The sequence below is a fragment of the Mesoplodon bidens genome (assembly GCF_964165515.1).
Source record: "Mesoplodon bidens genome assembly, chromosome: 19".
In the NCBI taxonomy this organism is placed as follows: Eukaryota; Metazoa; Chordata; class Mammalia; order Artiodactyla; family Ziphiidae; genus Mesoplodon; species Mesoplodon bidens.
Window position 1 is genome coordinate 21,160,313 of NC_138179.1, and position 12,212 is coordinate 21,172,524.

Consider the following 12,212-nt stretch of genomic DNA (forward strand, 5'->3'; position numbering starts at 1 on the left):
TAACATTGATTATTCTCAATTAACGTCTCAATTTGATTGCTATCAACTTCAACTGGTCTACCCGACCATGGAGCACTGCCCAGCGAGAAATCTCCAGCACGAAACTTAGCAAACCACTTTTGACAAGTTCGATCAGTCCCAGCACCCTCCCCATACACTGCACAAATCTTTTTTTGCGTTTCAGTTGCGTTTTTACCTTCCTTGAAATAATAAAGCATAATATGCCGAAAATGTTGCTTTTTCTCTTCCATCTTCAATATTAAAATGGCTACATAAAAATTCACCAATTTTAATAGGTTTTTTAAAAAAAATGCATGCTGATATGATAGCTGTCATAATACAATCTAACAACATTGTTTCCAATGAAGTTAAAGACAACTAAGTGCTACTAGAGCCATCTTACGGAAAAGACCGAATGAACCTTTTGGCCAACCCAATAACACATCTCCTGGCACCTCGCATGCAGCTACTGATCTGGCAAATGCCTTTTTCTCCACCCTGTTAAGCAGTTTACTTTCAGCTGTCAAAGCCAACAACAGACCTTTACGATGCTACCTCAGGGATACACCAACTCTTCAGCCCAATGTCATAATTTAGTTCTCAGGAATCTTGATCACCTTTCTCTCCCACAAAGCTATCACTATGGTCCACTGCATTGATGACACTAATCTAATCAGACCTAGTGGGCAAGAAGTAGCAACTACTCTAGATTTGGTAAGACATTTGCATGCCAGAAGGTGGGAAATAAATCCAACAAAAATTCAGGGACCTTCCACCTCAGTGAAATTTCGAGGGGTCCAGGGGTAAGGAGCACGTCAAGATATTCCTTCTAGACATGCGATGCTGTTTGGAGCATTTGACAGCCCCCTATAGGTGAACTGCAGTGCAGGCCCTTAGGATTTTGGAGCAAAGCCCTACCATCCCCTCCAGATAACTACTCTCTTTTTGAGAAACAGCTCTTGGCCTGCTACTGGGCCATAGCAGAGACTGAACGCTTGACCATGGACTCCCAAGTTACCATGTGACCTGAACTGCCCACCGTGAACTGGGCGTTACCTGACCCACCAAGGCACACAGTGCACGGCAGCGCTCCATCATCAAATGGAAGTGACATATACACGATGAGGCCTGAGCAGGCCCTGAAAGCACAAGTAAATTACATGAAGACGTGGCCCAAAGGTCCATGGGCCCCACTCCTGCTGCCCCTTCTCTCTCCCATCCTGCACCTATGGCCTCACGGGGAGCTCTCCATGGCAGCTGACAGAGAAAGAGAAGACTCTGGTCTGGTTTACAGATGGTTCTGCACAATATGCAGGCACCACCCAAAACTGGACAGCTGTAGCACCACAGGCCCTTTGGGGACATCCCTGAAGGACAGTGGTGTGGGCAGAACTTCAGACAGTGCACCTGGTTGTTCACTTCGCTTGGAAGGAGAAATGGCCAGACACGTGATTATATACTGATTTGTGTGTCCAATGGTTTGGCTGGATGGTTAGGGACTCAGAAGGAACATGATTGGAAAATTGGTGATGAGGAAATGTGGTGAAGAGATACATGGGCAAAAAACCATGAAGGTATTTGTGTCCCACGTGAATGCTCACCGAAGGGTAAGCTCAGCAGAGGAAGATTTTAATAATGAAGCGGAAAGGATGACCCATCCTGTGGATGCCAGTCTCTTTCCACAGCCAGCCCAGTCATCACCCACTTGGCTCATGAATGAAGCAGCCATGGTGGCAGGGGTGAAGGCAATGCACAGGCTCAGCAACACGCACCTCCACTGCCCAAGGCCAACCTGGCTGTGGCCACTGCTGAGTGCCCAACCTGCCAGCAGCGGAGACCAACACCTAGTCGTCGATACAGCACCATCCCCGAGGTGATCTGCTAGCTACTTTGTGGCAATGTTGACTATTCTGGACAACTTCCATCACGGAAGGAGTGCCATTTTGTTCTTCCTAGAAGAGACGCTTACTCTGGATACAGATTTGCCTTCCCTGCACGCAGTGCTTCTCCAAGAACTACCATCCGTGGACTTGCAGAATGCCTTATCCACTCCCATGGTATTCCACACTGAAATGCTTGACCAAGAACTCACCTCACACATTAAAAAAAAAAAAAAAAAAAAAAAAGAACTTCACAGCAAAAGAAGTGCAACAATGAGCCCACACTCATGGAATGTACTAGTCTTAACATGCTCCCCACCATCCTGAGGCAGCTGGTTGGATAGAACAGTGGAATGGCCCTGTGAAGACTCAGTTACAGTGCCAGCTAGGTGGCAATACCTCTCAGGGCTGCGGCCAGGTTCTCCAGGAGGCTGTATATGCTCTGCATCAGTGTCCAATATACAGTGCTGTTTCTCCCATAGCCAGGATTCACGGATCCAGGAATTGGGGTGGAAAGGGGAGTGGTACCACTCACTCTAACCCCTAGTGACCCACTAGCAAAGTTTTAGCTTCCTGTTCCTGTGACCTTATGCTCTGCTGGCCTACAGGTCTTAGTTCCAGAAGGAGGAATGCTTCCACTAAGAGATATAACAATGATTCCAATGAGCTGGAAGTTAAGAGAGCCACCCGGCCACTTTGGGCATCTCATGACTGAATCAACAGGCAAAGAAGGGAGTTACTATGCTGGCTAGGGTGACTGATCCTGGCTGCCAAGAGGAAATTGGACTATCCACGATGGAGGTAAGGAAGAATATGTGTGGAATACAGGAGATCCCTTAGACATCTCTTAGTATTACTGTGTCCTATGATTAAGGTCAATGGAAAAGTATAATCCAACCCAGGCATGACTACTAATGGTGCAGATCGTTCAGGAATGAAGGTTTGGTCATCCTACAAGTAAAGAATGATGATGACCATCTCAGGTTCTTGTTGAAGGCAAAGGGAATACAGAATGGGTAGCAGGAGAAAGTAGTTATAAATACCAGCCACGTGGCCAGTTAGAGAAATGTAACTGTCATAGAGGATTTCCTCCTCATTTTGTTATGATTGTGTGGGAGTATCTTTGTTTTCTTTCCTCTCTTATTTCCTTATCATGCAACATAAGATGTACTGACTTTAAATCATAATATTTAAGTATTGTTAATTCTACATCATACTGTTTAAGTTAGAGGATAACAAGGAGAGTAAACATCACTCAAGGACTTTACCTCCTCTTCTGAGGAAGGGGTTAGTGCATTTTCAGTTGTATGGACAATTGTATTGTGTCAGGTGGAATTAAGCCTTTGTTATTCTTTACTTGGAGATTACTATGGTTTAAGGAGATATGTATGAGTGTCAACTTGACAGGGGGTGGACTTGTGATGGTTAATTTTATGTGGGCCACAAGGGTGCCCAGATAACTGGCTAAAAATTATTTCTGGGTGTGCCTGAAGGTGTTCCAAGAAGAGATTAGCATTTGAATTAGTGGACTGAGTAAAGAAGACAGCCCTCCCCAGCGTGGGTGGGCCTATCAAATCCATTGAGAGCTGAATAGAACAAAAAGGTGGAGGAAGGCTGAGTCCACTCTCCACCTGACAACTTGAGTTGGGACATCAATCTTTTACTCTCAGCACTCCTGGTTCTCAGGCCTTCAGACTCAGCCTAGAATCTACACCATCAGCTTTCCGGGTCCCCTTGGCTCTGTTTCTCTGGAAGACACTGACTAATACACCCTCTTTAACAGCTCTCATGGAGAGTCTATGTGAAAGTAAAACCAACACAAAATACAAATTAAGAGATGGAAATAGATTTCTCATGATAATCAATCCATGAGTGCCTGGATCCAACTTGCCTGAGGTATTACGTGCCCTGACTTTCAAGTACTATGAATCAGTACATTCCTTTTCTTTCTCTTAAGCCACTTTTAGTTCAGTTTTCATCACTTGCACAGACAAATTGCAATACAATGAGAACATACCATTCTGAACCTATGTATTTCACTTAATGTATCGTTATCATATTTTCATATTATTAAAACTATTCTCCAACATTATTTTGCTTGGTATTATAGTTTATTTTTATCAAGCCCATAGTGGTGAACAGATAAATTGTTATTAATTTTTCAATATTATAGATAACATTGATATTAATATCCTCATAGCTAAATGTTTGTGCCTATCATGATTGTTTCCTGAAAATAAATTCCTAGAACTGGAACTTCTGGGCCAAAAGTTATGGAGGATATTAAGACTTTGTTACATATAGTAAAAGTGACCCCTTGAAAGGTGATGCCAATTTATTCTCACACCAAAAACATATGGGAATGCCTGTTTTCTCCATCCACTGCCTACAATGGGTAGGATCTTTCTTAAAATCTCTGCTAAGTTAATCACATACACACAAAAGTGATATCTCATTTTACTCTGCATTTCTTTACTGAGTTGCCTGCCTTGTATAGATTTTTCAGTATTGTGCTAGATTCAGTTTGTTAACATTTAGGAATCCTGCATCTATATTCTGAAATTGGTTTCTTCTGGTATTCTATTTTCTCAGAATTATCAGGCTTTTTTCTAGCTTTATAAAGTAAGAAATACAGAGGTGTGAAGACGGACAAACCTGAGGTGGAGTCTAAATTCCATGGTTAGATGTATAACTTTGGGCAATTTAATCTTCCTAACCCTGAATAGGGGTGCCCACTGGGAAAGGGGCCAATTAAACCTCACAGAACCTGGAAAGGCTCAGCCCTTGGAGATTCTAGGTACCATAAAAACCGCAGGTGAGACATGAGGCTAAAATGAGGAGGTGCTTGGACATGTGTTACTGAGGGATCAGACCACTACCTTCCCTCATGTTCCATATTTGCAGGCTGGCACCTTCTGTACAAGAGACGGGAAGTTTATCTTATGAAGAAATGAGATGCTCCGGACTTGGGGAGACCAGGTAGAGTAGAGGAAGTGGGGTGAGGGATGGGACTGAACACAGGGAGATTAAGTGAAACTTAACACTGAACGGTGGGGACCCCAGTCCTTCCCCAACCAGCTCCTAGAATTGTGAGCAGCTCATAACAAAGCAGGAGACGGGGCAGTTCTTTTCTGCAGAATGAAACTGCTCCAGGGGAAAGCCCTCCCTGCTCTAACACTTGAGGGTATTCCCAATAACAGAGCCCTTTCACTTACCAGTTTCCCTGTGTGAGGTCCGTGTGTCCACAACCCTGCCCAGGTACTCAGAGCTTCCAGTCAGAGTTATAATGCTGCACACCTGTGTGAAAAGATAGCCAAGGAACATAAGACATTTGAAGAGAAAACAAATAAGAGAATATTTATTTTTTATTATCACATTTTTATTATAACTTCTTAATTATATATATTGTATATAATTATATAACATAAATGTATTATAACTCATTCTTTTAACTTTACTATAATTTATATTATGACACTATAACAAAAAGAAATAAAGAGTCAACTGAAATAATTTAGGGGGAGAGAAGATGCAGAATAAACCCTTTAAAACACCCTTCTTTTTTTTTAATTAATTAATTTTTAGCTGCGTTGGGTCTTTGTTGCTGCGCGCGGGCTTTCTCTAGTTGCGGCAAGCGGGGGCCACTCTTCATCGCGGTGCGCGGGCCTCTCACTATCGCGGCCTCTCTTGTGGAGCACAGGCTCCAGACGCGCAGGCTCAGCAGTTGTGGTGCACGGACTTAGCTGCTCCGCAGCATGTGGGATCTTCCAGGACCAGGGCTCGAACCCGTGTCCCCTGCATTGGCAGGCAGATTCTCAACCACTGCGCCACCAGGGAAGCCCCTAAAACACCCTTCTTGACAGAGGTGAACACTTGTCCCCTTCTCCTGATATTTCTTTGCGGAAGAAGCTTAATCCATGCAAAAATAACATATCTCATTGGTAATTATGGGAAGATTAAAAGGGAACCCTTAACTCAGCTCCAATTTTTTCTTCTTGGGAGCCAGTGGGCCTACAGGGACCATGAGTTCTCCATCACTGCCCTCCAAACTTTTAGTTGTACAGAGAAGGGTGGAAGACTCAGTTTAGGACTGTGTTCTGATTACTATTGCTTTATAACAAGTTAACCCAAGGGAACTATACTCAGTTTTGGGTTTTTTTGTTTTTTGGCCACACCATGTGGCTTGTGAGATCTTTGACCAGGGATTGAACCTGGGCCCTTGGCAGTGAGAGCACAGGGTCCTAAACACTGGACCACCAGGGAGTTCCCTATACTCAGTATCTTATAAAAACTTACAATGAAAAATAACCTGAAAAAGAATATATATATAACTGAATCACTTTGCTGTATACTTGAAACTAACCCAAAATTGTAAATTTACTATACTTCAATAAAAATAAATAAATCTAATAAATATGAATATAAAGATGTGTATATGTATGTATGTATATACATAACAAGTTAACCCAAAACGTAAAGGCTTAAAACAAACATTTTCTTTTGCTCCCAGATTCTGTGGGTCAGAGATCCAGACAGGGCCAGCAGAAAAGGCCCGTTTCCGCTGCATGACCCCTGGGGCCTCAGCTGGGAAGGCTCCAGGGCTGGAAGGCCTGACTGCTGGAGGCTGGATTCACATGGAGGCGCCTTCACTTCCATGTCTGGTGTTTAAGGCTGACTGCCTGCTGAGACCTCTGCTTGGAGCTATTGATCGTAGCACCTACACGTGACCTCTCGCTACGGCCTGGGCTCAGACTTCTTACCTTACAGCTCAGGGCTCCAAAAAGTGTTTGGCAAACAAGGTAGAAGCTGCAAGCATTTATTTCTGGCCTCAGGATTCACACATCCATCATTTCCATCACACTCTATTGATTACAAGGGAGTTACAAACCCGTCCAGGTTTGGGGTGAGGGAAAGACATAGACCTGCACCTTTCAAAGGATAGTCTCACAGAATTTCTGGGTATCTTCTAAAACTGCCTCAGGGCATAATCTTAAAGACCCTAACATCTGATGCAAGGGACAAAAACATTAAAGAAATAAATGAGGAGGGGCTTCCCTGGTGGTGCAGTGGTTAAGAATCCGCCTGCCAATACAGGGGACACGGGTTTGAGCCCTGGTCTGGGAAGATCCCACTTGCCATGGAGCAACTAAGCCCGTGCACCACAACTACTGAGCCTGCGCTCTAGAGCCCGAGAGCCACAACTACTGAGCCCGCATGCCACAACTACTGAAGCCCGTGCGCCTAGAGCCCGTGCTCCGCAACAAGAGAAGCCACCACAATGAAAAGCCCACGCACCGCAACAAAGACCCAACACAGCCAAAAATAAGTAAATAAATATTTTTTAAAAAGAAAGAGGGATCCCCTGGTGGCGCCTGCCAGTGGTTGAGAGTCCGCCTGCCGACGCAGGGGACACGGGTTCGTGCCCCGGTCTGGGAAGATCCCACATGCCGCGGAGCGGCTGGGCCTGTGAGCCATGGCTGCTGAGCCTGCGCGTCTGGGGCCTGTGTTCCGCAACGGGAGAGGCCACAACAGTGAGAGGCCCGCGTACCGCAAAAACAAACAAACAAACAAACATGCCCTCTGTAGCATGCATCATATGTCAGAAAAAGTGGAAACTGAATGATCATCAGCAGAGGAGTGGTTAAAACCACAGTGGAGCACCATGCAGCTGTTAAAAGAACGAGTCCGGGCTTCCCTGGTGGCTCAGTGGTTGGGAGTCCGCCTGCCGATGCAGGGGACACGGGTTCGTGCCCCGGTCCGGGAGGATCCCACATGCCGCGGAGCGGCTGGGCCTGTGAGCCATGGCCGCTGGGCCTGCGCGTCCGGAGCCTGTGCTCCGCAACGGGAGAGGCCACAGCAGTGAGAGGCCCGCGTACCGCAAAAAAAAAAAAAAAAAGAACGAGTCCAAGGAATTCCCTCCCTGGCGGCCCAGTAGTTAGGACTCCGAGCTTCCACTGCAGGGGGCACAGGTTTGATCCCTGGTCGGGGAACTAAGATCCCACGTGCTGCACAACACAGCAAAAAAAAAAAAAAAAAAAAGAATGAGTCCAAGGTATAACTACTGAATTACAGAAATGTCCATGAAACATTAAGTGAGAAATGCAAGCTGCATTTGGCAAAGTGTACAGTATGGCACAGATTTTTTTTAAACAACCAGAGCCAGCCACTCCTAGAAGTGTATTCATGATTGAAGATGATTCCATGAACCGACAGAAACTTGAGCAGACTCTTTGGACTTCACTTGGGATCGGGGCAGCAGAGGTGGGAGGGAGAGGGGGACAGGCAGCAAGGGGACAAGGATCTGCCAGTTTTCTTCTCTCTGTGGGTACATAGCTCCCTGGGAGCAAACCTTCTTTGACTCTCCTCTGAGCCTTAAGTGTCCCCTCTCCAGCACCCTTTGAGGTCCCACAAAGGCGCTCTCCCTCCCATCACACCCTCCCCATCTCCCACCCCTACTCCAATACTCCCTTGGTCGGCAAAGCTGGTGGATGAGGAGGAGGGGGCAAATGGACCTCAAGGGCCCAAGACACTACCTGGTAGGAAAGAGACTGAGACTGGAATTCTTTTTCACACTGTTTAATATTAACTAGGTTCTCTCTGAAAGACTGAGAAGGTTCTAAAAGAGATCCAACAGGAGGAAAGAACCCTAAAGTTCCCGAAAGGGAAGCCTCTGTGAGCAGAGTCATCTGGTCAAATGACCAGCCTCAATACCAGTGCCTAAATGTTTAAGGGGTTGAGGCTGGACATGGCCCTGACCCAGGCCCCTGGCCCCTGGCACCACAGTCACACTGGAGGACCTTGCCCAAACCTGTATGAACTAAGACACGGGTCCCCAACTCCCGGGCCATGGATCGGTACCTGTCCGTGGCCTGTTAGGAACCAGGCTGCACAGCAGGAGGTGAGCGGCGGCCGCTCCCCATCGCTCACATTATCGGCTGAGCTCCGTCTCCTGTCAGATCAGCAGCGGCATTAGATTCTCATAGGAGAGCAAACCCTACTGTGAACTGCGCACGCGAGGGATCTAGGTTGTGCGCTCCTTATGAGAATGTAATGCCTGATGATCTGAGGTGGAGCTGAGGCGGTGATACTGGCACTGGGGAGCGGCTGCAAATACAGATTATCCTTAGCAGAGAGGTCTGACTGCACAGAGACCGTAATAAATCAATTGCTTGCAGACTCATTTCAAAACCCTATCAGTAGGGACTTCCCTGGTGGCACAGTGGTTAAGAATCCACCTGCCAATGCAAGGGACATGGGTTCGAGCCCTGGTCTGGGAAGATCCCACATGCCACGGAGCAACTAAGCCTGTGTGCCACAACTACTGAGCCTGCGCTCTAGAGCTCGTGAGCCACAACTACTGAAGCCTGCATGCCACAACTACTGAGCCTGTGCTCTGGAGCCTGCAAGCCACAACTACTGAAGCCCACACACTGCAATGAAGGGTAGCCCCCCCTCGCCACAACTAGAGAAAGCCCGTGTGCAGCAACGAAGACCCAATGCAGCCAAAAATAAATTAAAAAAAAAAAAAACCCTATCAGTGAGTAGCAAGTGAAAACAAGCTCAGGGCTCCCACTGATTCTGCATTATGGTGAGTTGTATAATTATTTCATTATATATTACAATGTAATAATAATAGAAATATAGTGCACAATAAATGTAACGTGCTTGAATCATCCCGAAACCATCTCCCCACCCCGCCACCCCGGTCCATGGAAAAATTGTCTTCCACAAAACTGGTCCCTGGTGCCAAAAAGGTTGGGGACCGCTGAACTAAGAGTTGGGAAGCCCGAGTGTGCATCACTGTTGTGGCCTAGGCAGTGGTCCCCGTGGCACTAGAAAATGACCCATCAGATTGTGTAGGAACGATGTTTCCCTAGTTCCACCAGTGAACAAGAACAGAAGCAAGTAACAGCACTCAGAGCGGGGTCAGGGTGGGGAGTGCTGGGCTTCCTGCACATAGGGGCAGGGGGTACTCAAATTACTAAGTGGAAAAACATGTGATATGTCTACCCTGAAATCAGAGCCTATGTTTAGTTTAAAGTTACACAGTTTATAATGCCGTGTTTGTATGTCCAATTTGTCCTTAAGGAACGAACACAAATTTCTCTAGCCCCGTGCCAAATATGGGCTCCAAACACTCATATAGCAGGGACAGTGGAGTTATCCTCGAGCCGACCGAAGTCTGAGCTGCACTGACACAGGAGAAAGGAAGGGGGTGAAATTATTCTTGTGTTTAGAAGAACACTTTAACAAGACTTTTCGGCTATGAAATGCAAGGTCCATCCCCCTCACCCACAGCCCCTGGGGTATAACCTAGTGAGAGAAGCTTTTTTTTTTTTTTTTTTGTGGTACATGGGCCTCTCACTGTTGTGGCCTCTCCCGTTGCGGAGCACGGGCTCCGGACGCGCAGGCTCAGCGGCCATGGCTCACGGGCCCAGCCGCTCCGCGGCATGTGGGATCTTCCCGGACCGGGGCACGAACCCATGTCCCCTGCATCGGCAGGCGGACTCTCAACCACTGCGCCACCAGGGAAGCCCAACCTAGTGAGAGAAGCTTTGATCAAGAAGTTGAATCTGGGACTTCCCTGGTGGTCCAGTGGTTAAGACTCCATGCTTCCACTGTAGGGGACACGGGTTCGATCCCTGGTTGGGGAACTAAGATCCTGCATACTGCAGGGCACGGCCCAAAAAAAAAAAAGATATTAAATCGTTCTGCAAAGAGAGGTCATGGGAATGTGGGATGAAAAACAGGGCCCTGGAAGTCTAGAAGAAGAGGAGAGTCTAGCTTTGGGGTGCACACATGGGCTTCCCTACTGCAAAGGGCCCAGCAAACCCCAGCCCCTGGTCCTTCCTGTGGTAAACAGAAGAACAAAATGGTAATTGTACAGACCAATAAACATTTTAAAATAAGAGGCTTAATTCTCCCTGTTGAAAATAAGAGACTTCTCCCCTCACACCTTTCTTAGAGCACTAACTTTAGAAAACTTGTAAGCTCTTTCTCTGCCTCTTTGAAATGTGTGTAAGTCTTTTAAGGAGCCAAACCAGCCTCTTGCAGCTTTAGGACCCAGGGATGTCTCTCCCAAGGCCCTGGGAGCCATCTCTTCGAAATGGAAATATCAGGAGAGAGAGCACCCCTATCTCCCAATCCTACGGGAGGGCAGGACCCTAACTGAGGTGGGCTCCTTGCTCCAAGTTGCAAAACTACCTCCTGTCATAAAGATGCTTTGTTTTTCCTGCAATTAAGCCTATTAATAACACAAAGGATCACCAATTACCGTAAAGTTAGGATGAATGGTGTGTGAAAAATAGTGCTCTCAAGCCTCTTACTTGAGAACTAGTTACTGTTTATCTTGAGAACATGTGTGTAATGGCTGTATCTGTTTGGCTCTATAACAGGGTGGGATACTTTATCTTTACAATCTCTTAGCAGATAGCCTGTGACGCACATCACATTCTGGTAATGCTTATTCAAATATAAAACTGTTTTCTTTCCTCCACTACCTTTGTGGAGAGGTTTTCCTGGGTTGGGAAATTTTGTTTTTAATTATATTCCCCAACATAATGCATGTGCTTAAAAAGGAAAAAAAAAAAAGTGGGAAGGTCTTGAGATGTAAGACCCCTAAATGGGATGGACATGGAAAAACAGTGGGGAGAGATAGAGGAATTTCTAAGAGTGACGCTGACATTCAACTGAAAATTGTTTCCAAAATGTAAATAATAGCATAATAGCAGCAAATACATACAGAGACTACAGTCAGGCATCGTTCTAAGTGTTTTACACATTACCTTAATTAGTTATGTAGTAGTTTGGATTATTGTTCTTAATTATTCACCCCCCACCCTGCCTCTGAGAACCCTCCAGTGGGCAGAAAAGGTTATCACGGACCAGCAGAGAAGCAGGCTGAAGTTTGGACTGGTTTTGGAAGTAGGTATGATACAAACTCTCTTTTCTAGCTAAAAGTGACCCTTGAAGGGCGTGTGTGGAAAGGCCAGATTCAGCTACTACATAAGATGGGAATGTGAGCCACTCTATTTGGATATTACAGGATATCCCAAACTGGAGGAAATTGGGGGCCAGCATATGGCAGACACCAGCCCTGAGCACTGAGGATGTAGTAAGCAGGAGTGGGCCCAGAAGATAAGAAGGGGAAGGGCACTCAGTAAGGATCAGACACTTCCGTAAGGTTTGGAAGTGCCCCGGCCTAGCCCAACTGCCAAACACATCCACTGTGAGCCCGATGCTTAGAATGACTTGGGTCAAGAAGACCTGGAGAGGGACCTGCAAGAGGCTTCCTGGGTGGGTGGTGAAGCCTGAGTCCTGAATCATCCTTCT

At 46.3% G+C, this 12,212-nt stretch overlaps 1 long non-coding RNA gene across 1 annotated transcript in view; it reads right to left on the reverse strand.

Annotated features, from left to right (window-relative positions):
* LOC308607808 overlaps positions 1 to 12,212 on the reverse strand; it is a 71,799-nt gene that overhangs the window by 44,851 nt on the left and 14,736 nt on the right. The window contains exon 3 of the long non-coding RNA XR_014014051.1: positions 5,096 to 5,177. This is a non-coding gene — a long non-coding RNA (uncharacterized lncRNA). The remainder of the gene's footprint in view (positions 1 to 5,095; positions 5,178 to 12,212) is intronic.